Source organism: Macrotis lagotis, chromosome 1 (assembly GCF_037893015.1).
Source record: "Macrotis lagotis isolate mMagLag1 chromosome 1, bilby.v1.9.chrom.fasta, whole genome shotgun sequence".
In the NCBI taxonomy this organism is placed as follows: domain Eukaryota; kingdom Metazoa; phylum Chordata; class Mammalia; order Peramelemorphia; family Peramelidae; genus Macrotis; species Macrotis lagotis.
The window spans coordinates 836,734,824-836,758,470 of record NC_133658.1 but is presented as its reverse complement, the minus strand read 5'-3'; the positions used below and the strand labels follow the sequence as shown (position 1 = coordinate 836,758,470).

The following is a 23,647-nucleotide window of genomic DNA, read 5'->3' as shown; positions in this document are numbered from 1 at the left end:
TTGTATCAAACCTAAAGTGACCTTTTTTCTGCTTTCTCCCCATCACTCCTAGTTCTATACTGCAAGGCCAAATTAAATAAGTCGAAATCTTATATCCCAATGGTCTTTTAGTAAGTTGTTCTCACTTACTAAAAGACCATTGGGATATAAGATTTAGAGTTCCGTTGAGTTCCTCTAACTCATATCATCCCCTTTTCCTTCAACCTCTCCTGGCATGGCCTTGAGCTTGATCTCTCCATCCTGGATGCCATCTTCTGAATGAGCTGAGCTTGTCAGTGTCCTTCCTTAAACAGGATGCCTAGGATTGAATCCCACATTCTAGATGTGATTTTTCCCAGGACAATGAGAAGAGATTGTCACTTCCCTCATTCTACTCTCTCCTTTTAATGTTGACTTAAAATCATTTTCACTTTTGTGTCTGCCATGTCATTTCTTTGCAATGTACTAAAGCTCCAGCTTTAAAAAAAATTACTGAATTTATACTATGAAGACCTGAGCTCACAGTCTTGCTATTAGTCACTTCCTATACAAGGTATTTAGCCTCCCTGTGTCTCTGTTTCCTCTTATGTAAAATGAGAATGTTAAACAAAATACCCTTTCAGCTTTAAATTGATGTTCTGCTGAACATGTTCAGTTTCATTTGTCCCAATTCATACATATCTTTTCTTGATTTCAAGTGAAAAATATTATTTATTATCATTAAGTTCATTAAATTTAGTGTATCTTCCAATTCTGTAAAGATCTTTTTAAATACTGTCTGTGTGATTCAACTTGTTAATTATGTCAACTGGAGCTGTCACCTTTAATTTGATATGTCTGGGGGGTGGCTAGGTGGCATAGTAGATAAAGCACCAGCCCTGGAGTCAGGAGTACCTGGGTTCAAATCTGGTCTCAGACAGTTAATAATTACCTAGCTGTGTGGCCTTGGGCAAGCCGCTTAAACCCGTTTGCCTTGAAAAAAAAATTTTGATATGTCTGCCATGCATGTTTCCTCTAAGTGAGTGAAAAAAAATTGAAGTGCATAGAACTAAGAACATTTGAACATTTCATTAATTGACATCTCAGTAGTGTATTAATGAGTCAAGAATAAGGAATCAACCCTATGTGCAGGATAGAAGATTGATTTAAGGAAGGGTATACAGAGGTGAGTTATATTTTTTTTGTAGATGATAGTCTGACTTGCTCATGCATCAAGACTTTAGAGACTATGCTTGAGACTCTTGGTCCTGGTAGAATTATTCATTTTTAAAAAAAACGGTGAACATACATTTGACATTTTATATCTTATACATAAATCACATATGCATGAATCCATGAATTAGTAAGTGAGAATAATCATTGAGCCCCTTCAATTCCTATCACCCCTGATTCCATAATGATATTTACACATTAATAATTCCTCTTTTGGCCTAGTTATTCACCAGTTCTAACTACACTCAACGTTACCATCATGTAGTTGACACGGTTGATATCACTTGCCTGTTGGTGGTCCTGGACTCATCTGCACTTAAGTTTATTTTCCATACTCCAAGCTCTGAATCAACTTCTGAGAAGTTCTTTTCTCTAGCAGAGACTACAAAGACTCAAAAAGTCTTGATTAATATATAAGATACAAAATGACAAATATCTGTTCACCGGGTTTTTTAAAATGAATAATTCTACCAGGACTAAGAGTCTCAGATATAGTCTCTAAGGTCTCCATTCAGAAGCAAGTCATACTATCATCTACACTTGCTGTAAAATTCACCCGTTCTTAAATTAATCGACTATCCTGCACACAGGGCTGATTCCTTATTCTTGACTCATTGACACTCCACTGAGACTCCAAGTTTCTGGATATTCCTTCACTACCAGTCTCTTACACAAAGACTCTTCTTAAATGACTCCCACCATAGATTATGACACAAAAACATTAGCACAACCCAGTGCACTACTATATTTGAACTCTCAGAATGTGGATTGATATCCTTTCTCCGCTCCTTCCTGTCTGTTTGATCTTGAGCAACAACTTAATCATACTGGGTCTCATTTTCCTCAGATGTAAAATATGAGTATTGGTTTAGAAGATTTCTAAGAATTCTTCTAACTCTAAATCTGTGAGTCTTTGAATTTCATGCCACATATAAAGTTACATGGCCAGTAATTAGCTTCTGCAATCATGACTTCAAACATCAGCATCAAAGGTAAATGGAGGTACTGGGTAGCCTAGCATCCTTGCTACATCCTGCATACAGCTATTCCCTCTTTACTGTCAAACCACATTGTAACACAAGAAACTGTCAAATGCCTTGCTGAAAATAATTACATAATATTTTTCCATATTCTTCTGATTCAGTCTTCTGATTAGTCTGTCAAAAGAAGATGAAATAAGATTAGACGGCATAGCTTTTGTTTTAAGAGTCTAATAAGGTTCTGCCATTGATATTTCCCTTTCTAAATACTCAGATCATCCTTTAATAATGTATTTTAAATTGTACAAACATTTTAAAACTATTAATCTAAATTTTTCAGACTCCATCTTTTTTTGACAATTAAGATATTCAACTCCACTGTTTCCACTGTCACAACTCTCTTATGCTCCCTGATTTTTATTTCATTTACAATGATTCAGCAATCATATCCTCAAATTTCAGCAGTAACCTGGAATATGATTCATCAGGATGTGTTATCTTGAGCTCATCAGTGGCAGCTACTAGATGTTCCCTTACTATTTCTTCACATGTCTTAGATGAAGCAATAGAAAGCATTGTAGATTTGGAGTTAGAGAACCAATGAGCAAATCTTGATTATCCCACCTAACTCCCTGCATAACCTTGGATAAATCCTTTAATTTCCGAGGACCTTTATTTCATTACATATGAAATAATTAATATGTATCAGATGGCCTGTGAGGTTCCTTCTAGTGCTAAATGTATAAACCTGTGAAATTCCTATCTACCATTTCTTTATCTTCCCAAATTTGAATAACATTCTCTATGGAGAAAACAGAAGCAAATTGGACTTGAGAAATTCTGCCTTTCCCCGGTATTGATTATTATTTAATGATATGATAACTGATCAAGAATCCTAACAATGATTTGCTTTTCTACTTACTACCCACAGAGCTAAAAAAAAAAAAAACTCTTTCCTCCTTCCTTAGTATTCACCCATTCTCTGAGGTCTTAGAAATCTGTACAAGAAAAATAATCTAGAGACAACCTTCCCTACAAGGGTCCTATCATTTCTCCTTAGCAAATCACTTCCCCTTATTAGTCCAAATTAAGCCCAGTTTGCTTTTCTCTCACTCTTTAAAGGATTAGATCTCATTTAGGCAAATATTTTCTTAATTAGACATGCAAGTGTTAGTAACTAAAGATTAATAAATACTTATGCTGCCATTGGAATAAAGAGATTATCTTTCTCAAAAAGCATAGTTGACTCAATCGCATATTGTAACCTCATTTCAAGTGTCCATGTGCTAGAAATGTAAATGCTGGGATATAAATTCCCTGAGAATAAAATCCATGCCAAATTGAAACTTTCTGCCCCAAATATTACACTGCCCTATGAGTAGCCAGTATTAAATATATAGTACGCACTTAAATTAATAAATACTTGTTTAACTGACCCACAATGACTTGATTGACATAAACATCCATAAGTTACCACCATTCACTTGGTAGTAGCTGCCTGAGTAGTAGGCATAGTTATCTAGATAACACTACCCAGACTCCTCAGTGCCAGTTTTGCAAATCCTAGTCTGTAAACCATCATATATCTTGGTCTAAAATGTATGGTGTCACTAACAAAAGCATAATCTATCAAGAAATGTTTATTAAATACCTGCTATATTAGGCAGCTGGCAGCTCAATGGATAAAATATCAGACCTAGAGGCAGGAAGACCTAAGTTAGAAATCCAGCCTCAATTACTTCCCTAACTGTGTGATCCTGGGTAAATCATTTAACCTCTGATTTTCTGACCAAATAAACAAAAAAACCCCACACTACATTCATTAGAGAAGGAAATGGCAAACTGCTCCAATATACTTGCTAAGAAAGCCCAATGTTCTATGGAGTAATGGAGAGTCAGACATGACTGAACAACAATAATATTCCAGGCTTTGGAATAGCCTAGGGATATAAATATAAAGAATGACACAATTCCTACCCACAATAAGCTTCCATTCTAATGGTGAACAGCACCTGTTTTAAAATGTATATAGGATAAATATTAATGCATTTTGGCAAAAATTCTATAAATATATACAAATTTGTTGAATAAAAGATAGTTGGAAGGGAAAATATTAATATTTTGGAGAAATGAGGAAAAATCTCTTGTAAAAGTTGATGTCTAGGGGCAGCTAGGTGGTGCAATGGATAAAGCACTGGCCCTGGAGTCAGGAGTACCTCGGTTCAAATCTGGTCTCAGACACTTAATAATTGCCTAGCTGTGTGGCCTTGGGCAAGTCACGTAACCCCATTTGCCTTGCAAAAATAAACTGAAAAAAAAAAAGTTGATGTCTTAGAGGAAAAAAGGTCAAAGTAAGAAGTTAGATTCCAGACATAGCTATTGCAAAAGCATGGGGGCAGGGGAGTATTATATGTGAGGAAGAGAGAGAGAGAAAGCCAGTTTAGTTGTCATACAATGTGGGAAGAAGAATCCTATTCAATGAAGCTGGAAAGATAGGGAGAATCTAAGTTGGATAGGACTAAAGAAGTTTATGTTTGATTCCAGAAACAATGGGAAGTCATTGGGGTTGACTGAATAGAAAAGTTGCATGGTCAGACCTGTCCTTAAAGAAAATTACCTTAATAGTAGTGTGGAAGAACTTCTCACTGATGTGTGAATATCTAAGACCAGATCTGAACTCATAAAAATAAGTCTTTCCCATCCCCCTTCCTTCTATCCACTGTGCCACCTAGCTGCTGTAGGGGTGTATGTGTGTGTGTGTGTGTGTGTGTGTGTGTGTGTGTGTTTGTGTGTGTGTGTTTGAGTGTGAGTGTGTGTGGGTGTGGGTGGGTGTGTGTGTGTGTGTGTGAGAGAGAGAGAGAGAGAGAGAGAGAGAATCACTTGCATTGATGAGACAAGTACTGAGTTTAACAAGAGAGAGTATCTAGAGCAAGAAAATGAAGAGATTCTACAAACCATCCCTAAGGAATATACACAAGTAGGGGGCATAATGTTGATGATGAGTCATTAAAGAAGACAAAGAAGGAATCTTGAGACAGACAGGAGAATCAAAAAGAGAAAAGGATAATGAAAACTCAAAATAGAAAGAGTAACCGGGGAAAAAAGGATGAGCAATAGTGTCAAATGCAAAACTGAGAGAGATTAGGACTAATTTTTTTCTCTTCCATTTGGATGTGATTCTTTTTTCACAACATGAATAATATGGAACTATGTTTAGCATGGTTATGGATATAGAACCTATAATACACTGCTTTCTGGTAGAGGGAGGAGGGAAGGAAAGAAGGGAAAGGGAAAAAAAATGTAAAAAAATGATGGTTGAAAACTACCATTACATGTATTGGAAAAAAGAAAGAAAAAAAAGGGATGATTGAGATAGAACCCTAGACAGAGATCAATAAAGTGTCTACTTTTTGAAGTTGAGAATAACATTAATGTCTTTTTAGCATATAGGAAAGCAATTAGTAGAGAGGTGAGAGATTAAAGATTAATGAGTGATGAGGGAAGACAATGTGTGGGAAAAAAATAGGATGGCAATGAGTCCCTAGTGAACTTTTCCTTGTAAAAAAGATTCTTTTAACAGTGTAACTGTTTTAACATGTTCAGAGGAACCTCCTGATCTGTTCAAGTTTCAAATATCTTGCAATATATTCTCTGTCCCTGATGACAAATGAGAAACCACTTACCTACTCAAATCAGATGCATAAATGTTCCTCAGCAAAGGGACTTAGCATCTGTGGTAGAACACAGAAAGGGACCACACAGAGCACATACCAAGCTGTACCATCAGATCATCAAATGCTCCAAGTTGTCATCAAAGAGTTCCTCTTCTCACTCTATTACAACAGTTTGGCAAAATCAATCAACACATTAATCAGGACTAATAGTGTATACAGTATTCTATATCAAAGGTCTCCTATATTTACAATGAAAGGGAGAAGGGCATTTTCTCAACTCTAATGCAAACATGAACACCGTTTTTATTTTCATTTTAAACTTCATTCTTTTTGCACTATTACCATTCATACACTATTTACCTAGCTCTATTTCTTTCATTCTACATTAATATGCCTTCCCACATTTCTTCAAATTCTTTGTCCTCATTTCTTGGGATGCAGTAATTACATTCTTCCAAAATTTGTTGAGTCATTCTCCAGTTAATGTTTATCTACTTTGTTTCTAATTATTTGCTACCATAAAAATATTGCAATAAACATGCTGGTATGCATTGTATCTTTTTGTCTTTGACCTCCTTGGGGTATATGCCTAGCAATGGGATCTCTGAGTCAATGGTCATGAACTTTTTAGGCACTTTTAAAAGTATTATTCCAAATGAACTTCACAATTTTGTCAAGAATTGAACCTTGGGGCAGCTAAATGGCACAGTGGCTAGAGCACCAGCCCTGGAGTCAGAAGGACTTGAGTTCAAACCCAGCCTCAGATACTAATAATTGCCTAGCTGTGTAAGCTTGGGCAAGTCACTTAACCGCATTTCCTAAAGTAAATAAAATTTTAAAAAGAGAATTGAAACTTAGGGGTTGGAGAAGGGGGGGAAGGAGAGGAGGATAGAGAAAAGGGTGAGAAAGAAGAATAACTCTGCATGTGTGTTCCTATTTCTGACCCAAGTACTAGAAGTTAAGAAACAGATAGCTGTTTTATTCCTAGGGAAACAATGGCTACATAAGGTGTCATTCACTTGTCTCCCTCTTTCTAGAGGGACTTTTTCTTTCTGTCTCTGTCCCTCTCTCAGACAGACACACACACCCACACACACACACACACACACACACACAAACACACAGAGCTATCTCTGCCTTCATAATGACAAATTGTAATTTCCCCAGAGGGATGATGGCTAGATGTTTTGCTTTTGGTGCCATACTTTTCCATCATATTTAGTTTTCCTAGTCATTCCTCAATTGACAGGTAATACTTTCAATTTGCAATCTTTCACTTTTGCTTTTTTTTTTTCTTTTAATCCTCCCTTTAGAATCAAGTGGTTCTATTTACTAATCTACTTTCTCCCCAGTAATCTCTTCAGTCTAAAATCTTTCCTCCCCATTGAATTTTATGTATTTCCAGAGCTACCTCTTTGTCTCTATGTATAAGTATCTGTATTTGTACATAAGTACATAGACATATTTGTACATAAGTACATAGACATAAAAAATTTTAAATTTCCCAATTAAATTCTAAATTGGAAATCAAAAAACCAAAGGTGAAATGAATAAAATAGAAACTAAGAACCATTGAACTAATAAAACTCAGAGCTAGTTGATGCTTTTTTTTTTTAGTTTTTGCAAGGCAATGAGGTTAAAGTGACTTGCCAAAGGTCACACAGCTAGGTAATTGTTAAGTATCTGAGGCTAGATTTGAACTCAGGTCCTCCTCACTCCAGGGCTGGTACTCTATCCACTGCACCACCTAGCTTCCCCTAGTTTATGCTTTTTTAAAAAAGCAATAAAGGATAAACCAATGCTTAATTTGATTTTGAAAAGGAGAAAAAAATTACCAGTATCAAAAATGAAAAGGGTGAATTTACCACCAATAAAGAATTGAACAGTTATTAGGATTTATTTTGTCCAGTTATATACCAAAAACTCTGACAATTTAAGCAAAATGGATGAATATTTACAAAACTATAAATTGTCCGAATTAGCAGGAAAATTATCAGCAAAATTGACCACATCGATAACAAAAACCAACAAAATCACATGATTTTTTTCAATAGATGTAGAAAACCTTTTTGAGAAAATACAAAGCCCAATCCTATTTTTTAAAAATTCCTAAACAGCGTAGGAATACATGGAGCTTTCCTTAAAATAATAAGTAGGATATATCTAAAACCATCAGCATTATCTGTAATGGGGATAAGCTAGAAGTCCTCCCAATAAGATGAGAGGTGAAGCAAGGATGTCCATTATTAACACTGCTCATTTCACTTTGTATCCATTCATGTGAGTTTTTCCAAGCTTTTTTCTGAAATCATCTTACTTGTTATTTCTCATGGTAAAATACCACAATTTGTTCAGCCATTCCCCAATTATGGAGCATCCCCTCAATTTCCAATTTTTAGCCAATGCAAAATGGAATTGGTATAAATATATTACACAAATAGGCCCTTTTCCCTTTTTGGTGATGACTTTGGGATATACTACTAGCAGTAGTATTGCTGGATCAAAGGGTATACACAGTTTTATAGCCCTTTAGGTGGTTGGTTCAGTTCATAATTTTACTGACAATACATTAGTGCCATAATTTTTCAAAATCCCCTCCAACATTTATCATTTTTTTCTTTTTAACATATTAACCAATCTGATGGGAGTAAGCCAAAACCTCAGAGTTGTTTTAACTTTCATTTCTCTAATCAACACTGACTTAAACATTTTTTTTCACATGACTATAAATATTTATCTTTTATTTCTTCATCTGAAAACTGCCTGTTCTTGACCTTAGGCCACTTAATCAATTAGGAAAAGACTTGTAAGAATCCATTTCAAAGGGTTCTGAAAATGCATAAGCAAGATCCCTTGACCTAAAATTCCAGTGAGCCAAAGAAAGGGAAGGAATTTTCAAGAATGAAATCCTTAAGGCACAAAGATAAATAATAATTTAGAGGATTAAAGACGAAGTTGTCTTAAAAGACCAATGTTGGTGGCAAAATAAACCAATCAATCAATATGAATTTTCCAAAGTTAATTACAGCAAAATCAGGTAAGAACAGAAAAATACAAAAGAAAAGTATGCGTAAAAAATAGTGTCAGGCAAGCACGAGGATATGACTCAGAATGGCATATTTCTACTATACAATACTACCTCAAAAATAACCTCTCCCCTCTGAACTTCTAGAGCACTTTAACCTCACTGAACTAATTTGATCCTGTTGTCTGATAGTATTTTTCAGTTGTGTACATGTTTTCCTCAGAAGTTCTTGTTTATTTATCTGTGTATCCTGTTTACTACCCAACAAAGTGCCTTGAAGACATTAGGTACAGTCAATCAATCAGCCAACAAACTACTATATATACTAAGCAATGTGTTAAGAACTGGGGACACAAAGAAAGGCAGAAGGAGATCCTTGCCCTTCAGGATTTCAAAATTTAATTAGAGAGACATGAAAATAATTCTGCACAAACAGAAGATTCTCCTGGTTTTTAGAGCCCAATTTTTTGGAAAAAATGTTTGTATTTATACATGGGGAAATACAGTATATGTTATATGTTTAATCTATATCAAAATGCTGACCTTCTCTGGGTAGGAGGGAGAAAGGGAGAGAATTTGAAGTTCAACATTTTAAAAAACTAATGTTAAAATTGTTTTTGTATATATAATTGAGGAAATAAGATTTTGTTTTCTGCAATTACATGTAAAAACAATTTAACATTTGTTGCTATATCAAAAAGGTAAGCATGGCTTTAGAAGCCCTTTGGGACATAGTCTCCAGAATGGTTGGATCAGTTCAAACTTTACCAACAGTACATTGGTGCCACAATTTTCCAAAATCCCCTACAACATTTATTATTTTTCTGTTTTGTCATTATTAACCAATCTGAAGGAAGTGAGTTGATACTTCAGAGTTGTTTAAATTATTTTCTCTAATCAATAGTAAATTTAGAACATTTTTTCATGTGAGTTTAGTCAGCTTTGATTTTTTTTTCATCTGAAAATTGCTTATTTACATCCTTTGATCATTTATCAATTAGGGAATGGTTTGTATTCACATAAATTTGAGTCAGTTCTCTACAAAAATAAAATCATATGTAAAAAAAAGATCCTCTCTCGGCTCCTAGAATAGGAAAAACTCTGAAAACACAAACCTCTCTCCTTGGGACATTGTTCAAGAAAATACTATTGATTGGCTGACACAGTTTTTTACATCTGACATCATGTAAAATATATTTCTATATTAGTCTCAGTTGTGGAAGAACAAATGGAACAAAAGCAAAAAGTAACCATGAGAAAGAATAAAGTAATGGAAAAATTTGTTTCAAATTGCCTTCAGATTCTTTCAGCTCTTTTTGTGGACATGGATTGCATTTTTTTTCATGAGTCCCTTGTTCTTGTTTTGGATTATTGTATTGCTGAGAAGAGTTAAGTCATTCACAATTGATCATTGCACAATGTTACTGATACTGTGAACCTTACTCTCCTGGTTGTGCTCATTTCAGTTTGCATCAGTTCATATAAATCTTCCAAGTTTCTCTGAAATTTGCCTTTTCATCATTTCTTATTGCATAATTGAATTCAATTACATTCATATAGCACAGTTTGCTCATCCATTCCCCAGTTGATGGGTGTTCCTCCTTTCCCAATATTTTGCCACCATGAAAAGGGACATTACAAATATCTTTGTTCATATAGGTCCTTTTCCCTTTTACCTGATCTCTTTGGGTACTGTTGGATTAAATAAATATGATTTGATTTCTATTTACATAGTTTCTAATTGTTTTGCAGAATGTTTGGATCAATTTACAACTCCACCATCAGTGCATTAATTTCCCAATTTACTCACACCCTCTTAACATTTATCATTTTCCTTTTTTGTCATATTAGTCAGTCTTCTACGTGTGAGGAGGTACCATGTTTCAGTTTTCATGTCTCTCCCTCAAAAGGAATTGTCGCACTTTTTCATAGGTATATAGGTAGATATGATTTCTTTATCTGAAGATCACTTGTTTGTATCCTTTAGAGGATGAAGACTTTAAAAAAACATCAGAGATGATTCATGACTAACATCAATATGAAAGAGAGATAAAAGGATCTGAAAAAGTAGACTTACAGGAAAAATGAATGAGGTTAGGTGGATGGAGGGTTGAAGAATGTGACCAAAGAGGTGAGGAAGGAGAATAAGAATCACTAAACATTATGAGATAAGTAAAAGATGTCAGTGCTTTTCTAAAAAAAAGGGATATTGGCCATCTGATTATCACAGATTTGATCCAGCTACTTTAAATGATCCATTTTTTTAAAGTTAGGAAACTGGAAATAGTTTGTCTGCTCAAGATTGAATAGACCATGAATGGAACTTCTTCCCTAATTAGAATTACCCAAGAGTGAAATTGCTTTTTTCAAAAGGGGGTAGACCCCCTCGCTGGACTGAGAATCACTGATGATAGAACTGAGGCTAGAAGGCATCCAGATGACCATCTTCTGCAATGTGCTTTTTAGAGAAAGATTATTGTGGGAATAGCATGACTTTTGGAGTCAGACAGTCCCAGTTTGAAATTTGCTTCTTTCACTTACTACTTGTGACTGTGGGCATACATTTTCTCTCTCTTGGCCTCAATATCCATATCAGCAGATTGGGGATGGGGGAGGATTAGTTAACTTCTAAGTTCCTTTCCAACTCTAAATATATGGTTTCTAATTCTATAGACCAATTTAGACCAGACTTCTCATTCTACAAGTGAGGAAACTGAGGTCCAGAGAGGTCAAGTGAACTGCCAAAGTAACAAAGAAAGTAAGGATAACTTTGAAAGGCACCCTATTTTTGAATGTGTTAAAGAGAAGATGATTCCTCTGAGATTCTGACTGGATGAAGGATGGCATAAGATGCACAAGTAGAAGAGTGAGATGCAGAGTAAGTTCTGGGGCAAAGATTATAGTAGTTTTGAGTATTTGACCTTCATACCATCTAGATCATGGATATTTAATCTTTTAGCTTTTTGCCAAATTGCCCAACAAAACTTAAGAGCCACATATAGAATTTAATGCTTATTTATGACTACAATATAACCCATCTTACTAATTAATATAATAATAAAATTTAGTAATAAAAATAGTGAATATAAAAATAAAACATTTACTTTTTAAACAAAAAATAAGAACATGCCATTATTTTTTGTAAGGCAATAGGATCAAGTGACTTAACCAAGATCCCCCAACTCGGGAATTATTAAGTCAGGCCCTCTTGACTCCAGGATGGTACTCTATCCTATTAGCTATGCAGAAGACTATGCCATTTTTAATATGCACAGTGAGTCTGCTTTTTCAATATCAGTGCATCTATAAATGATTTGATACAGGTTATAGAAAGGAAGAATATTTTCAAGATGATCACCTGAAATTTTTATTCCATTTTTACTTTTTGTATGCTTAATACAGGAAAAAAGGCTGCTCACATATGTTCAGTGTTAGTTACATAAAAAAGTCGAGCCATGTTACTTAAGGGTTAAGTTGTTCTGTGATGGTGCAACAATGATGCATGCCCTTCAGTTTCTGGTTACAGGGCTACATGAGTGGGTTTTAAGGGCCACAGGGGGTCCAAAGGTCGGACACCCAACAACAGCATTTTCTTTGAAGAAAGATAACGTGGATACACAAATACAAAAACTCTTAGGAGAGTTTGCATCATTGTCACTGCTAATCAAAAGTAAGGGTTTCAGAAGAGAAAGGCAAATTTGACAAATACATAGCTGAATAACTATTACAAATACATAACTGAGAATTATTGGTTTCTAGACCATTTGTTGGAAATAATATAAATTTATTCAAAAAGTCCTTCAACTGAAATGGAAAGGGAGAAAATGATCTTCATGTGAATATGTATATGTAATAAGCTACCTTAGACAGTAGTTATCATATAGGAATATTAATAGCATTGTAAACATCCAGATGTTGAAAGGAGTCAAAAATAGTAAAGAACACATTAATAAGAGAGGATTTCAAAGGATTCAGAGAAAGACCCAAAATTTTATGGGGAAAGGAAGCCTAGAAGAAGGAAAAAAGGAATTCTCAAAAATAAAAGCCTTAAGACACAAAGAGAAATAATTCCTACGAGGAGGAAATGTGAAGTTCTCTAAAAAAGAACAACGTACACAGCAAAGGAAACTCATCACTAAGCAAATATTCTGCAAAAAATACTTCAGAAGATAAAGAAAAATCAGGAAAGAGTAGAAAAATACAAAAGTTTGTATGATCATGTAAAAACTATGTCAGGTAAGCTAAAAGCATGACTCTGAATATGGATTATTTCCACTGTACAACACTACATCAAAAATTATCTGTCACCTCCAAACTCACAGATTACCTCATTTACTGAACTTATTTGATCCTGTTGTAATTGTGTACATATTTTGCTCAAAATTTCTTGCAAGATCTGGCAGAGGATTCTGCAGACATTAGGCACAGTCAGTCAGTCAGCCAACAATCATTTATTAAGAGCCTACTATATTTGCTAGGGAGTAAACTAAGAACTAGGGATACTGAAAGGACTACTGAACCATTGTGCTGACCTCATTGCTGTATGCCTGTGAAACCTGGACAGTCTACCAGTGCCTTGTCAGGAAACTGAATGACTTCTATTTAAATTGTCTTAGGGAGATTTTGAAGATGAACTGGCAGGAGAAGATGAAAACAAGTTTATAAACTAAGAAGCAGGCATTCCAGAGAGCACAGTGGGGGGGGGGGGTAATCTTGAATGGAACATTATGGGGCTATGTTGAAAAGAATGGGAATACCCCTCTCCTCAGTTGTCTGTAAGGTGCTTGGTTCTTCTTCGGAAGCTAAGGCCGTGTTGAGGTGACTCCACTTCGGCCGGCAGCTAGCACCACTACAAACAAGTCTCCTCCATCCCCTGCATCTACTCCGCCCTCATCCTTCACGACGACGAAGTTACGGTCACGGAAGATAAAATTAACGCCCTCATTAAAGCAGCAGGTGTGAATGTTGAACCATTCTGGCCTGGATTATTTGCAAAGGCTCTGTCTAATGTCAGTATTGGAAGTCTCATCTGCAATGTAGGAGTTTGTGGAGCTGCCCCAGCAGCTGGAGGTGCTGCCCCAGCTGAGGAGAAGAAGAAAGAAGAAGCAAAAAAAGAAGAATCCGAGGAGTCTGATGATGACATGGGTTTTGGTCTGTTTGACTAAATATTTTTTGTAACATTAAATAAAGGGCTTAATTCAACTAAAAAAAAAGAATGGGAATAAAGGAGAGAGGTAGTGAATAGGAGAATAGAATTTGTGCAATGACTTCAGGAGTTCAGAATCATTGGTTGAAGAAAAGTCTGATGGGATGAGAATATGGAAATCACTGAGAAATAAATTTAAGTAGTTTATCATCCCTGCGGTTCAGTGTTATAAAGATAGGACAAGACAAAGGATGAGGCAGTAGTGGAGAGTGAGAATCATGCCTGGACCATCTGATAATATGAAAATTCTAGGAAGGACCTCACCAATCATGAAATCAATCACAGAGTGCCAATATGTAGTCACTTATAAAAGCTTATTGTAAAATTAAATTCATATCAGAGAGTTGATACCAGCAAGAGAAGATCTCAACACGGAAAAAAAAATAAACAGCCAGAATTTCTAGGGGTAAAATTAGAAAAGAAAAATATTGATGCTTTGTTGATTTTTTTTCTCTTCCTTTTCCGTTTAAAAAATTCTATAAGGGTGTGGCTAGGTGGCACACTGGATAGAGCACCAGCCCTGGAGTCAGGAGGACCTGAGTTCAAATTCTGCCTCAGACACTTAAAAATCACCTGGATGTGTGGCCTTGGGACCCCATTGCCTTGCAAAAAAAAAAAAAAACTAAAAAAATTTCTATGTTATCTTGAATGGTTCTCTGGGAGGTATAGAGTAAGACAAATAAAGGAGCAAATTTATGTGATATAAAAAAGATGACCAAAAACTTTATGCCAAAAAAATTAAAAGCTGAAGCCAGGAGCAAGACTTTATGGGAGAATACTGTTGAAATTAGATGAATATTCCCACACTTCTTTTTCCCTTTGGTCATCTCCATTTTGGAATCATTACAGATTATATGGTGGGTAAGGATGAGTACAAGCCAAGGGTACAAATAAGAATAAGTACCATTTCTGAGGAATATCTCTTTAAATTTGATCTGATGTTTCCTTTTCTTTTATTCCTCCTGCAGAAACATCAGAGTCATGAGGGATAAGGGCTTCCATCCAGCCCAGTGAGACTAATTTTGGATCCAAAGATAACTGGATCCATGAATTCTGTCTCCTTCCTCCAAACTGACCCTCCACTAGAGCCCTAAAACTGATTCCATCAAGGATGTCAGGCAGAATGAGACACACAATGTCTCCTATACTGATTTCTTCTGGGTAGAGTTACTAGAGCTACAGGAAATCCAGTCCTTCCTGATCCTTCCATTCTCCTGCACACACTTGGTGATCCTCTCAGTCAATGTCCTGTAGTGACCCAAAGAAGCCTGCACCAACACATGTGTGCACTTCATGCTCTGCTCCTAACAGTCAATAATTTGTTCTGCTACTGCTCCAAAGCTCATCATGCTATTTAGCTTCTCTTTTTTTCCTTTTTTTTTTTTGCTGCCTCCTCCAGGAGTTTATTTCTTCCTCATCTTTGATTATGGCATTCTCCGGTCAAAGCACTAGACTGTTACATTGATATCTATTTGTTCTCTACTACATAATGTGGAAATTGTGTCATAGCAGACATTAGCAAGGGTTGGAATTAAAGGCAGTATGAAGTATGGGTATTGCAACCCTGGCAGTGCTGCTGGCTTAAAGAGTGTATGTCTGCCACTCCAAAATCATCAATCACTTCACCTGTAAGCATGGAGAGAGAGCTGTAGCTCTGATGAAGTTGTCCTGTGGTGACAGTTCACTCAACAAGACAATGGGAGTTCACCATTTGCATCTGCAAGTCCAAAACTTGTTGCTTTTGTAATTTGCTACATATACATCACCCATGCTGCCTTCAGAATCTCCTTTAAAGGGGCTCACTCCAAAGCCATGAACATTTATGATTCCTATTGGTCAGTCATCTTCACAGGCTAGACCTCTATTATTCCCTCTTCCATCATCTATCCTATAGGTCTTATTGCAAAGATATGCACAGTCTGCTTGTGACTCTGCTCACAGCTCCCCAGTCTTATCCGCCCTGTTATCCCTGGAGCCAGTTCCAAGGAAATTCAGCAATATCTAGCCAAGCTATTCCAGAGTACAGTATCCCAAAACGCTTTTGAAAAAAGTCTGCTCCCACAAAGAGAGTTTCCTTTATAAAACACAGGGGTTGAGATAAAAACACAGAAAAATAGAGATGCAATAATCACCCAGATTATATTTTCTAGTATTTTGTTCATGCATTTTTATATTTGTACTTTAGGAAGGGAACATAAATATCAGAGCATCACATTAGTACTCCAATACTAACCTCAAATCATCTTATTAGTTTCTTCAGTTCAATTTAATGAAATGAATATTCAAAACATTGAAGACTATTAATTTACTCAATTCAACTTCATTAATTTATTAAGTGCCTTATGAAAGATTATATGCTTTGTTTTTTTCTGAGGGAAAGATATAGTCTTTTCCCTCAAATTGCTCATTCTCTAATTGGGGACACAACACATAAGCATCAGAAGCTGACGTAGACAGTCTGGGATCCTTAATGATAATGCTTCCAACCTACTGTGTGCAACCATCATCCTTGGAAGCAACGCCCCCCCCCAAGGAGATACAGCCTGACAATTACTCCTGCAGGAGTTGACTTTAATAGCTCCTCCAGGTACTGAAGACCTAGAAAAGAATGTTTTTGTCACCAAATTCCTTGGTATTATCAAATGGTTCAATATCAACATTTTATTAATGGGAAATATTTAAATATTTATCAATGGAAATATTTAAGAATAGGCATTATCATCTGCTATGCTGCTAAGGTACCCTAAGGACCATGAAATTTTTCCATATATTTTGCAATGGAAACATTCTATTTATGTGGTATCACTTTCTCCAATAGAAAGTAAGCTCTTTGAGACCAGGAATTGTCTTTCTTTTCTATTTGTGTGGGCGGCTAGGTGGCGCAGTGGATAGAGCACCGGCCCTGGAGTCAGGAGTACCTGAGTTCAAATCTGACCTCAGACACATATTAATTACCTAGCTGTGTGGCCTTGGGCAAGCCATTTAACCCTATTTGCCTTGCCAAAAAAAAAAAAAAAACCCTTTTCTATTTGTGTGTCTAGCACTTTAGCACAGTGCTTTGCAAATAGTAACCTTTAATTAAATGCTTGATTCATTTATTCACAGGAAAATATCGTAAAAAAGGATAAAGTGCAGATAATCAATAAAGGAACAACACTATCATTATGGGAGTATCAAGAAAGGTTTCTTGTATAAGCTTGGACTTGAAGGAAGTCAGGGAGTTTCAGAGAAGGTAAGAGAGAACAATTTCAGGCTTGAGAGGTAGCCAGTGACAAAAGATGGAGTGCCTTGTGCAAATAACAGCAAAAAGACCAGTCTTCCTAGGATGCCAGTGTCACTGGATGGTGGAGCATGTGGAGGGAAGTAAAGTATAAAAAGATTGGAAAGACAGAAAAGACCAAATTATGAAAGCCTAATAAAGATCAATTGGGACTTACTTTTTATCCTCAGCACTAAGCACTGTGTGCAGTACAGAAAAGTTGCTAAATAAATATTTATTGATAATTTTGACAATTGAATATGAAGAAAAGCAAAACAGTCCCCCTTCAAAAATTTTATATTCTCCTGAGGAAACATAACATGAATGCAAATCAAAGTATTGTGAATTTAGAGCTAAAAGCCATACCATTCTATCCTCTTTGTTTTGCAGAAGAGACTGAAGAGAGAGACTAAGTGACTTGTCCAAAGTCACATAAGGAAAATAATACAGATGAATTTAAAAGGGGAGAGAATATCAATAAAAGGGAGAATCAAGTAAGTCCTCATGTTGGAAGTGGTACTTAAGATTAATGACCTTACTCCACAGATGAAACAACCAAGGAAACTCGGGGAGATAAGGTCATACAAAAACGAAACAACAAGCCCAGAGTAAAACTTGGCTCTTCTGCCTCTAAGTTCTGTACTTTTCCAATAACCACCTCTCACATCAGACCGATGAGTTTCCTCATGGGGGAGGGAAGAGATCTACTCAATTAATGAGCCATTTTAAAATTGAAGGAGTATTCTGCTCATCAGCAATGGGTTGGGGCTGAAAGGAAGTGACATATCCAAGACACTGCTCCAGGTGCAGTATACAATGCATTCTAGACTGGCCTCAACTGCAGTAGAGAAAAAAAGATAACATAAAGTAGCTTTCTGAGTGCTGGAACGGGAGTCAGGAAAACCTGGATTCAAATCCAGGATTTTACTTCCGATATTGTCAAAGCAGGTCATTTAGTTCTAATACATCACTCACAGAGTTGATGTGAGAATCAAAAGGCATAATGTAGGTAGAGTGCTTTATAAATCCTAATGATATATGTCAGGCATTGTTACTTTTCATATTGAGGTCAAAAATTCACTAAAACACTCACATTTTTCTTATTCAAGTACTAGTCTATAAATTTACTATGTGAGCATTTTAAGCTCAGGAGTAAAAATTAAATTGGACTTCATTAGATTTGCTCCCTTATTCTAACATGCCAAGAAAGTCACTTCTGCCATATATTAAAATTTTTTGTTGAATGAATGAATCTGATGTATTGATTATGTCACCATAAATCTTATATACAGCACAAACTCATGTTAAGAAACTAAGACTATAGAGTCAAATAGGATCAAGGACAGTTCCTCAAGTAACTTCTCTAAGAACGTTCCTTCACATCCACCCACAGACAGTAAGTTGTATAGCAGGTTGCTTACATTATATCATTTGAACCTCTTAGCAAATCTCAGTAGTAGGTGTTAGAAACATATGCTGAACTTGTACCCATCCAAGAAAAGCTTTGACTAAGTGAGGTGTATTTTCTCAACTCTTTCCTCAATCCAAACTGGAACATGCTTCTTGATTTTTCATTTTGGCAGAACAAGGACCCTTGTAACAGTTCCAGGACAGAAAGAAGTGCATGTGGTCACCCACAGACCAGAGCACTAGCCAGGAGAGATCATAGCCTCTCATAAAACCTTAGAAGAATTGAAAATTTTTAGGTCTTTGGAGGTAGCCTTGAAAGCAGATGCACAAACTCTCAAAAACTTGGGACATTATATCCTTCATTCTGGAAGCAGAGTTCCACCTTAAAACAGTTAAAATCAAGTCATAGGGTGAGGAAAAGAGCAAAAAACTGAAAGAAAAATATCTGACCATAGACAATTACTTTTGTCATATGAAGGATAAAAATACACACTCAGAAGAAAATAAATTAAAGATTCTGCATCCAAAACCTCCCAGAAAAATATGAATTGGTCTCAGTTCATGGAAGAGTTCAAAAAAATCAAGTAAGGGAAATAGAGGAAAAATTGGTAAGAGAAATGAGAGCATGTGGGAAAATTATGAAAACTGAGTCAGCAGTTTGGTGAAAGAAATACCAAAAAGACTAAAGAAAATAACATCTTAAAATCCAGACTGGGCCAAATGGAAAAAAAGAAGTCCAGGGGCAGCTAGGTGGCACAGTGGATAGAGCACCAGCCCTGGAGTCAGGAGTACCTGAGTTCAAATCTGGCCTCAGGCACTTAATAATTACCTAGCTATGTGGCCTTAGGCAAGCCACTTAACCCCACTGCCTTCCAAAAAAAATGAAGAAGTCCAAAAAACCATTGAGATGAATAATGCCTTAAAAAGCAGATTTGGCCAAAAAAGAGGAGGAGATAGAAAAGCTCTCTGTGGAAAACAATTCCTTAAAATATAGAATGGAAGAAAGGGAAGCTGATGACTTGGTGAGAAATCAAAAAACAATAAAACCAAAAATATGAAAAACTAGAAGAAAATATGCAATACCTCATCAGACAATTGACCTGCAAAATAGATCCAGATGAGATAACTTAAAAATTGTTGGACTACCTGAAATACATGACCAAAAAAGAACCAGATATAATTTTTCAAGAAATATCATGGAAAACTGACCTGATATCTAGAAGCAGAGGATAAAATAAAAATTGAAAGAATCCACTGATCACCTCCTAATAGGGGATCCCAAAATATAACCTGTTAGGAATATTGTAGCTAAATTTCAGAGCTCTCAGGTCAAGGAGAAAATATTTCAAGCAGTCAGAAAGAAGCAATTCAATTATCATGGAAACATCTACAGGATTAACACAAGATTTAGCAGCTTCTATATTAAAGTATTGTAGGACTTGGAATATAATATTCTGCCAGGTAAAAGAGCTTAGATTACAACTAAGAATCAACTACCTAGCAAAACTAAACAAACTCTTTCAGGGAAAAAGATAGACATTTAATGAAATATGGGTTTTACATACTTTCCTGATGAAATGACCAGAATTATACAGAAAATTTGATTTTCAAATACAAGACTCAAGAAAAGCCTAAAAAAGTTCAACAGAAAAGGTAAATCATAAGGGACTTCATGATATAGGACTGCTTAAATTCCTGAATGGGAAGATGACATTGACAGCTCATGTGAATGTTCTCATTTATTAGTGCAGTTAGAAGGGGCATTGAACTTGGGAGTGAGATTTAAACTTAGGTCCGCCTGCCTCTAGGGCTGGTGCTCTATTCACTATGTTACTAGCTTCGCTTTTTAAAAATTCACTTTATTTTTTTCCTTTCTCATGATCTTTTGTTCTGATTATTATTTCACAATATGAAATATGGAAATACATTCAATATGACTGCATATGTGTAACCTATAACAGATTATTTGTTGTTATACAGAAGAGGGAAGGAAGGAAAGGAAGTAGAAAAATGTGGAACTCAAAATTTTACAGAAAAAGAAAAAAGAAACTAACAAGTCCATCATAGTTGATCATCATCCCATGTCATTGCTGGTGTGCATGCATAATGTTCTTTTGGTTCTCTTCATTTCACTCAGCACCAATTTCTATAAGTCTTTCCAGGATTTTCTGAAGTACCATCCCTCATGATTTCTTTTTTTTCTTTTTTGTAAGGCAATTGGGGTTAAGTGACTTGCCCAAGGCCACACAGCTAGGTAATTAGTAGGTGTCTGATGTCAGATTTGAACTAAGGTCCTCCTGACTCCAGGGTCAGTGCTCTAACCATTCTGCCACTTAACTGCCCCACCTCATGATTTCTTGTAGAATAATAGTATTCCATCACATTCACATACCACAATTTGTTCAGTCATTTCTCAATTTGATGGCATCCCCTCAGTTTTCCAATTTTTTACCACTACTAAAAGAGCTGCTATGAATATTTTTGTCATGTGGGATTTTTACCCTTTTTCATGATCTCTTCAGGATACAGATCTAAAAGCAGTATTGAATGGCAATTCATCTTAATCACATACCACAGTTTGCTCAGCCATTCCCCAACTAATGAACATGCCCTCAATTTCCAGTTCCTTGCCACAAGAAAAGAGCTGCAATAAATAGCCTTACACATAGAGGTTCATTTCCTTCCTGCTTTTCATCTCTTCTGGAATACAGACCTGGTAGCAACATTGCTAGGTCAAAGGGTAGGCAATGGTTTTATAACCTTTTGAGCATAGATCCAAATTGCTCTCCAAAACTGTTGAATCAGTTCACAACTCCTCCAACAGAGCATTAAGGCTCATTTTTCCTGCAGCCACTCCATTTGTCATTTTCTCTTTCTGTACAATAAGTCAATCCAATAGGTATAAGGTAGTATCTCAGAATTGTTCCAAAATACATTTCTCCTTTCAATAATGAGTTGGGCCTTTGTTTTAAAAAATTTAAATAAATAATATCTATAACCTCATCTGAAAAACATTGGTCATTTATCAACTGGGGAATGATTCTTCTCTTTTATAATTTTTAACTCAGTTCTCTATGCTTGAAAAATGAGGTCTTTATTAGAGAAATTTGTTTCAATATTTTTTCACCGGAGTTGCTATTGTTAATTGTATTTCCCTTCAGCCTATTTCCCCCACTCCCATTTATTCTATTCTTTCCCCTTTCACCATTCCCTCCTCAAAAGTATTTTGTATCTGAATACCTGCTCCCATAATCTTCCTTTCCTTCTATCACCTAAGTCTCCTTTCTCATATTTCTTTCCTCTTCTACTTTCCTCTTAGGATAAAATAGATTTCTATACCCAACTGAGCATCTATGTTATTCCCTCTCTGAACCACTTCCAAAGACAGTAAGACTCAATCACACTCCCTCACCTGCCCCCCCCTACTCTACTGCAAAAGCTTTTTCTTGCCTCTTTTATGTCAAATAACCTAACCTAATCTACTTCCCCCTATCCTTTTCTCCAGGAGATTATTCTCTCATCCATTAACTGTATCTTTTTTAATATATAATTCCTTTAAATTCAACTCCCACTGGCATCTTGTCAATAAATGCTCCTTCTAACTGCCCTAATAAATGATAAAGTTCATTTGAGTTTTCAGTATCATCTTTCCATGCAGGAATATAAATAGTTCCGTATCATTAAGCCTCCTATGATTTGCCTTTTCTGTTTACCCTTTTATACTTCCTTTGAGTCTTGTATTTGAAGAATATATTTTCTGTTCAGTTCTCACCTTTATATCAGCAAAATTTGAAAGTCCTCTATTTCATTGAATGCCTATATTTTCCCTTTAAGCTCTTTTGCCTAGCAGAATATCATATTCAAAGTCATACAATAACTTAATGTAGAAGCTGCTAAATCTTGTGTTAATCATGACTGTGGTTTCATGATAATTGAATTGTTTCTTTCTGACTGCTTGCAATATTTCCTCCTTGATTTGAGAACTCTGAAATTTGACTATAAAATTCCTGACAAATTATATTTTGGGATCTCTTTTAGGGGGTAATCAGTGGATCATTTCAATTTTTATTTTATCCTCTGCTTCTAGAATATCAGGGCATTTTTCCATAATAATTTCTTGAAAAATGATATCTGGGCTCTTTTTTGGTCATGGCTTTCAGATAGTCCAATAATTTTTAAGTTATCTTACCTGGATGTATTTTCCAGGTCAATTATTTGTCCAGTGAGATATTTCACATTTTCTTCTAGTTTTTAACACTTTTGGTTTTGCTTAATTGTTTCTAAATTTCTCACAAGGTCATCAGCTTCCTTAACGAATTATTTTAGCATCAATACTGGACTCAGGAGTTCAAATTCAGCCTCTTGGCAAGGCATTTGTAAGGCACTGCCTTACCAAAAAAATGATTTTCTTCAGTGTATTTTTGCATTTCGCCACCTCTACTTTTTTAAGGAATTCTCCTCAGTGGATTTTGAACATCTTTTTCCATTGGGCCCAGTTTGGTCTTCAAGATGTTCTTTTCTTTAAATTTTTAGTATCTCCTTCTCCAAGATACTGAATTGGGTTTCATGATTTTCCCATATCCCTCTCATTACTCTTTCAAATTTTTCAACTACCTCCCTTACTTGATTTTCAAAGTCCTTTTTGAGCTTTACGAACACCTGAGCCCAATTCATATTTTTCTCAGATGCAGAAGCTTTGACTTTTTTATCTTCTTCTGAGTGTGTGTTTTGACCTTCCTATGATCATAGTAACTAACCTTCTATGATAAGATTTTTTTTCTCCTACACCTGCTCATTTTCTCAGTGATGACTTGATTTTAACTCTTTGTTAAGGTGCGGCTCTGCTTCTAGGGTAGAGGACACAGTGTTCCAAGCTTTGAAAGGGTTTTGCAGCTGTTTTCT

The 23,647-nt window shown here is 35.8% G+C and overlaps 1 pseudogene; it reads left to right on the top strand.

The window, feature by feature from the left end:
* The first annotated feature begins 12,365 nt into the window (after positions 1-12,365).
* Positions 12,366-14,071, top strand: LOC141507446 (large ribosomal subunit protein P1 pseudogene; annotated as a pseudogene).
* The last annotated feature ends 9,576 nt before the right edge of the window (positions 14,072-23,647 follow it).